The following is a 7,446-nucleotide window of genomic DNA, read 5'->3' on the forward strand; positions in this document are numbered from 1 at the left end:
AAAGGATTACTCATGCACTGACATAACAGACTCAGTTATAATACAGAAATGACTGAATCACTAACATCAACCTCGTCCCCAGTGCTTTTCCCTCAAAAAATGGGTGGGGTGGGAACCGCCCCACCCATTTTTTGAGGGAAAAGCCCTGGGGGACGAGGCTGTCACTAACATGACAGGATACACGTAGTACTGATACAAAAGGAAGAGATTCATTCACGAACACAGTGGCTTACTCACTAACATGGCACATGAAACTAGAGTCGTTTAGTTCACTTGAAACGGGAATGACTACCTAAACTGTCATGTAACTGGAGTCACTCCTTCATTGATGGAGACATGATTCCCTCGTTGGCAAGAAACAAGAGTCGGCGTCCCTCCCCAGGGGCCCCACTCACATATTTTAATGACGGGGGGGTCCGAAGGATTTTTTTGGGTCTGACATTTTGGCCAAAAGGGATTTGTTTTGGGTCTATGAAAGACGCCGGGATTTTTTTGGGTCGCGAAAACAACACAGGGATTTTTTTGGGTATTGTATTTTTCATCAGCTCAAAACCAACCATAACATAAGCGCAATTTACTGCTTGTGTGGTATTACGGGATATTTCTGAGATTGTAATCTATTTGAAAAGTAATTACCGGCACTCCACGCGCATCTAATCCAGAGAGAAATGTTCAATAGTTCACGTAATTCAAGGCCTTTCAAGCCAGTCATCAAGACCACAATGGAAACACTGTATACAAAGTAACATCTTATGAATTAGATGTTTACCCGCTGATATATATCTATTATCAAATGATCACGTTGCTATGTAAAAATAAAGGCAAGGAAAACTGATTTTGTAAACTAAACTCAAACCGGGAGTCAATACTGTTGAGTTCTAGCAAGAGCTAAGAGGTCCAGTCAGTTGTGATCCCATTTGTGTTGTATGAAGAAGTTCTCTTGAAAAATTTTAGTAACATAACATCAAGCTTGCCAAAGTGGTTTATGAACCCATACAAAGATGTGTCGCTGACTCAGTTATTTCAGAAGATAAATAATAAAATTTGCTGATGCAAAAACACTGAGGGATTTTTTGGGTATGCTAAAAAATGTAGGGATTTTTTTGGGTAGACAAATTCTGAAGTTGGGATTTTTTGGGGTATAAAATATGACCCTCTGTCGGACCCCCCCGTCATTAAAATATGTGAGTGGGGCCCCTGGGCGTCCCTCACTGAGGTGTATAAACAGGAACTCACTGACGTTACTCAGTGACATGAACATGAGAGACTCGATCACTCACTGATTTATAAAATCGTGATCTCATAGTGTGATATCATGATATCGACTTTAGAACGCGATGGCCCGCTATCAAGGTGATTCACTAAATTAGAATTAAAAGGTCGGAGTCTGCCCATTCGAGTGGTCCGCACTTGTAGAATACTGTCACCCTCGATACCAACAAGAGGGTTTAAGATCCTACCTTGTATCATACGACAAAGGATCGAAGGGACTCGCTTACCCTGTGAAGAACAAGAAACTTTACTTGAGGACACTGTTTAGGGCTAAGGTAGCCGACACAGGTCAAACTGTTGAGGCGGGTAGATGTGCAGCTACTAAGCGAGCGTATTTCCGTGAAAACGGCAACGCATTAAACAGCAGGAAAGTTGGGAAGCTAAGCACATAAAAGGGAATGGAAAATGGATGGAACACTTAATTTTGGTAACCTGCTAAGGCAACCAACTTCTAACAGCGTTTAAGAATTTGGAAAATTTTGAATAATCCAACAAGCGAAACTTTCTAATCAGCACAGATTCTTCTCAGTACTGTATAGAAGTTGAGGTAGGGCATAAGTCCTCTTTCCAACAATAAAGCTACAGTTGTTGATCAAATTACCACTGTGATGCCTTCAGCAGAGAGAAGAACTGAGAATATGGTTTTAATCTTCGTGATGAGCTTGAGACACTTGACAACAACAAGTTGAAAGAGATGACTTCCAGTATTTCAGCTCATAGATTGCCTCAGACCAACTGAGAGAGACATCACTGCGAGAGGAACAGCATAGACAGGTCTGAAACCGAAAAAACTACAAGCAAATTAAAAGTCCAGTCTCAGCAGAGATTTGAATGAAAGGTACGGTCCTTTAGAACATTTCGTTGTTGCTGTATTAGGTAAAAACTGGACTCTAAATAGGGGCAATAGAGGCGAGAAAACGCCCGACGTTGACGTATTGATTAATTCGCTGAAGCGTGACACCCAATTATCAATGGATGCTCCGCTTCATCAAAATTTTATCGGAACTCAACAAGAAATGGAAAAAGCTCAAAAGATCGTATGGAGCGCTCGACATAGAATTAGGGCCAAGGAGTAGACATCTACACTATCTTGTTTTACATGTGTGTTACTCAGTGTTGACTGGTCAAAAGACATACTGAAATCCTCTAAACAGCTTCGACTTCAAAGTTTCAAATCATGTAATGTAAATCATTTTTAACAAGGACAATCATACGCTGCAAATATACGCTGTTAAGGGTAGGAACAGAACCTCAGGCAAAATCACTGATTAGAACTGAAATTACCGTGTACGTAGGTGCATCCACTTACACGCTATGTACGGTTCAAGCAGACAACTCTAGGGGAGTTAGTCGAAAAGACAGTTTTCCTAATGAGTTCATTAGGTTAAAAGAGTGAAATAGAGATTGTCAGATGGTTACTGAAGAAGATAGATTTCTCCAGCGAGGCATGGCGTACAAATATATATACGCACATAGTATATATAGCCTCTGAGCAAGCGCGTCATAGTCAAAGGCTAGTACAAAAGCGAACGATGACGTACTGATCTTCATTTCACACATGATCTCTTCAGACTGACGCGCGCCGGCAGCTGAGGTTAATTTGTGCAGGTATGATACACAAATTCCTGTCTTGTTGTCAGTTTTGGAGACTTCGCGATTTTTTCCCTGTTGTATTTATGGTATTCAAGAGTGTCTTTATTTACGATTTCTTATAGAACTGAGGATCTTGTATTCAGACTAGACAGAGACCTGACTTGGAACAGCGTGACTATCAGCTGCCGGCCTTAAAAATGATACTTGAAATGGAGAAAACTAGGATTCGCACCGATGAGACGTAACTGTGCAAAGTGACAGTCCTAAACTTCGACGCCTATACCTGGAAACAGCCAAGTGAAGCTAAAACGCAACAGTTTACTCTAGACAGATGAAAATACAGATTCACTTCCCTCAGTGCGTAAGTGGTGTGTCGATTAATCAAAAACAACAGAGGTTAGTAAAACGTTCAGTACATGTACATCTCCTGGATATAAAGCATTCTAAGAAGAGCTTATAAGGGTTTCGTTTTCCGAAGAGGGCGACTTAAGACAACGCCAAACCTCAAAGAAAGCGATAAAAATTAATCTTTTAGAAAATGTACCTTTTGGACAAGTCTGAACATGTTATATGGAGGGACTTACCCGCTCTCCTTTGATTGGGCAAAAGAGTTATTAACCCAGTGACATAATTATAACTTACTGACCAGTAAGCGGTACGTTCTTTCGAAGGCGCAAGTTTTTAAAAAAAAACGTTATCCGCGCCGGTGACTTCATCTGTTCATTAAGTTCATTATGTTTTTAGTTTATCTAGTCATTGCTACAATAAATGACATGGTTTAATATTGCTCAACGTACTTCATTTAAATTCCTTGACGTGAGGAATAAAAATTGTTAAGCCTTCCCTGAGTTCATCTGAAATATACCATGCAAATGCACCTGAAATCGTAATCATTCTACTCGCGATGGCTGTTCCTAATATATTTGTATCCCCGGACATACAGGAATCATTTTCATCGTCGTGAGTCGCTCATAAGAAAATCACAGATAACGAGGGACTGTTTGATTTAAGCAGATTAAATCGCGCACGGTCACAAAAAATCACTGCTCTTTTAAAATATAAATGTCATGGCAACCAAGACCCCTACAAATGTCGTTGTCGCTTCATTTCCCGTCAAAAATTTAATTTCACATTTACCCCCGCCAAATTTTCGTTGATTCGACCAAAAATATACTGCGCAAAGCAATTGTCTTTGCCTACGACCAAGTAGTCAGTCCTCCATGATCTAAATTAGAAAACTGAAGAGCCAGTAATTTACGCCTGATCAAAATGTCCAACACTCGATCGGTGTCTAATGCAGAAACGAAGTTCACGAGGTTTTGGGAGAAACTTATTTGTATAGTGCAATCCTTGTTTGAATAATCGTCTCTAACCTTTTTAATTCGATTGTAAAAAAAAATCCAGTCAGTTGATTAGGAAGATTGATGTCAGGTCGTAGTGATCGCGTGACTGCGCCCCCGCGGAAAGGTTGACTGAGCGATAGCTACCGAGTTATTAGAAGAATTTTACTGCTAATACCTTCTGAAAACAGACCCAGTGTCCTTTGAAAGGCATCATTTGTTCAGTATAAACCACAGTTTCCGCATTCATCCCATGGGCGATGCCGATAAAGGGTTATTGAAACTACTGAGTTCGGCGTTTTGTTGCTTTCAAAAACAGAAATTGGTATATTGGCTGTTTAAGCATCAGGTCTGGAGTCAATGGATTAAAAAGTGTCACTGAATGTGTATTTGTAAAGCAGTCTACCTTGTAACTAGTCTTAACTCCTGCCACTGTAAACCAACAGAATAACAATCAAATCGGAAAAAGGAAATATAGATTATCGAAAGCATGTCTGAAGTCCAATGTTTTGCGGGAATGTGTAGCACTCTAATAAGGGAGATAGGCACATCCCAATTGTAACTAAGTCCAACCCTGAATTCGACTATGCTAAGTTGACATTTAGCATTGACTACCTGCTTTCTAGATCTTTCACATGGCGAGACTGCTAAATTATTTGCAATTTTACTTTACCGCAGTATTTGACAATAGAGCTACTGTTTGAAATCACTGAACTAAACGACGTGAAAGGGCAGATATATAATAATAGTAATAATATATATATTTTTTAAATTTGTAAAAATACATTCTGTGATGTAACCTTTTTGATAAATAATCAGCTGCTTCTTGAAGAACTTAAATTTGTCAGGTATGCATCTTAAAGAAACGAAAACCTCACTGTCTCTCCGCTTCCCACAAATATAATGATCACAACGGCGTGAAGTGAGTGAAGTGTAGTTGGCATGGAAGACTCAGAAAACATGACGTGCATCCCTAAATAATTCACAAGACACATCTAACTAATACACAAGACAGTCGGTATGAGTCGGGGGCCTTCCCTCCGTTCCTTAGAGGATGAAAAAGGTAGTAGCTTTCTTAGTACAAGTTAGGCCAAACACAGAGAATACGTTAGACTTAAAAAGTAGAGGCCCACGAGTTTAATTGACATAGGAAGGGTTATTCAGCAGGAGAGGTTTGCTACCAAAGGTTCTCAAAGCCTTGATGCAAAACATAGATGAATAAGCCCCTGCTTCACCATTTCACTGCCCTCAGCGTTAAAACGCCTCGAAGAGAAGTAAAGGACAATGAGTGTAAAGGAAAATGAGTACAGGTACATTAAGTATTGGGCTCATTCTCAGACATTCACTGCTGCATAACGCGCAGTTGGGTTAAAAACGTTTTTTGAAAGAGAGTCGACGGAAAGCACACTTACCCAAATTATGAATTGTACTTGGACTAATCAAATGCATCACATGACTGTTATGACTTAGGCATTACCGCTTCAAACGCAAAGTTGCTTCATCAGTAAATTCTCTCAATTACATTATGTATTGAATGTTTCCGTACTCATCTACCACGTGACACAATATATCTAACGTAACTGACGTCACGTACGCGCATTTCTCAGTAACGTGCAGGAAGGATGCATGCAGGTGGCTTTGTCCAATCACACAAAGACGGACACCAAGCAAACACGAGTTCTAAACCGCGGTGGTGACTCATACAACTTTCCAAGTTATCTTTGCGTCACAATGTCTCCAACGAGGCATTTCTTTTCCCTGCGAATACGATGAAATCGTGATAATAGCGAACCCCTACACGAGGACCCCGGTTAACGTATTACGTTATTTCCCGAGCAGTTATGGTAAAATTGGTGAACATGGATCCTGACCAGAATAACGTACCCCTGTTACAACGAAAATATATTCCCATTCTCTTAATTGGCACCACCTCACTGTAAAAGGGGTTCACAATCCCCTATGGCGTGACGCAAGTGAAATATATAACGTTCCTGATAACGTCTCTTCCTTGACACGTGTTATTTGTGTTACGTTTCGGCTCCTCTTTATCGAGTTTGTCTGTTCCACAAACTAATCCATTTAAACATTCCATGCACTGAATAGCCCATTATCCCTGTGAATAAACTGATGCATGTGTCAATATAAGACGACATCTCGACCAGTATAGTAAAAGTGCAATTTTTTACCAATAACGACTAGCTAACAATAACCAAGCAATAGAAGGAACGTTGTGACGATAGGCCTAGCGTCCACATGTGATCATGACACAATGAAACATTTTCATCTGAGCGTAATTAGAAGAAGGATCACTACTCGGCAAGGAAAAAGTTGGATGGAAATAATTGAAGTATTATGATGAAACCGAAATTTTAATATTTTCCATTTCATAAGTAACCAATGAAAGTTTCGGTTTAACATAGAGCTAAATAATTCGCCTAGTGCGTCTGATTAAAAGAATGGCTTTTTACCTACTTCTCTTTACAGGAACGTGAGTCAGTTGATTCCATCCTTTCCCTTACAAAACCCTCGCAGGGAACAATTTTATAAAATATATCTCAGAGGAATCGGCCTTCCTTATGAATGGTTCCGCTCTTCAGTTTTCGAGTCAAGGCCGAAAGGCTCTGGGTCTGAGAAAACAGCTGCGCATTCGCGCATGGCATATAGACTAAGACTATCCAGATGAAAATCTTTTGGCTTCAATATTTTGCATACGTTTGCAAGGTCTATGTTGATTAACAGTTTTTCTAGTAGGGCAACGTGCAAAGAAAAAATGAATTGAAATGACAACTACAAGGAATGGCTGCTATCTAATCCCCCAAACGAAGTAGGGCCCAGTTCACCCGCGTCAAGCTTTTCATGCACCGAGCCTAATCCATTCAAAAGATTGACGTTTGAATCAATTAAGTCCCAAATATTTACCGTAAAATTCCGAAAATAAACCCTTCCATGTATAAGCCCCTCCAAATATAAGCCCCCCAAAGCCGGTAACGCAAAAGACCCTCCGTTAAATCGCCCCTCCAAATAGAAGCTCCCCTCCCTCCCTCCCCACGCCCCCCCCCCCCCCCTTGCACTTGGAAAATTGCCCTCAAATGCAAAGTAAAACAAAGCAAAAACGGTAAATTTACTTCTAACTATAAGGCTAGCCCAATAGATTTCGAAACGCAAATTTCCCTCCGTAGATAAGCCCCATCCGAATATAAGCTAAAAGCCCCTCCAAAAATAAGCCCCTTAAAAAGGGCCT

General features: G+C 40.3%; 1 long non-coding RNA gene across 1 annotated transcript in view; it reads right to left on the reverse strand.

Annotated features, from left to right (window-relative positions):
• The window catches only part of LOC140940237 (uncharacterized), a 33,985-nt gene extending 28,227 nt beyond the window's left edge, over nucleotides 1–5,758 (reverse strand). The window contains exon 1 of the long non-coding RNA XR_012166319.1: nucleotides 5,618–5,758. This is a non-coding gene — a long non-coding RNA (uncharacterized lncRNA). The remainder of the gene's footprint in view (nucleotides 1–5,617) is intronic.
• Between the last annotated feature and the right edge of the window lie 1,688 nt (nucleotides 5,759–7,446).

This window comes from Porites lutea, chromosome 6, assembly GCF_958299795.1.
Source record: "Porites lutea chromosome 6, jaPorLute2.1, whole genome shotgun sequence".
NCBI classification, from domain to species: domain Eukaryota; kingdom Metazoa; phylum Cnidaria; class Anthozoa; order Scleractinia; family Poritidae; genus Porites; species Porites lutea.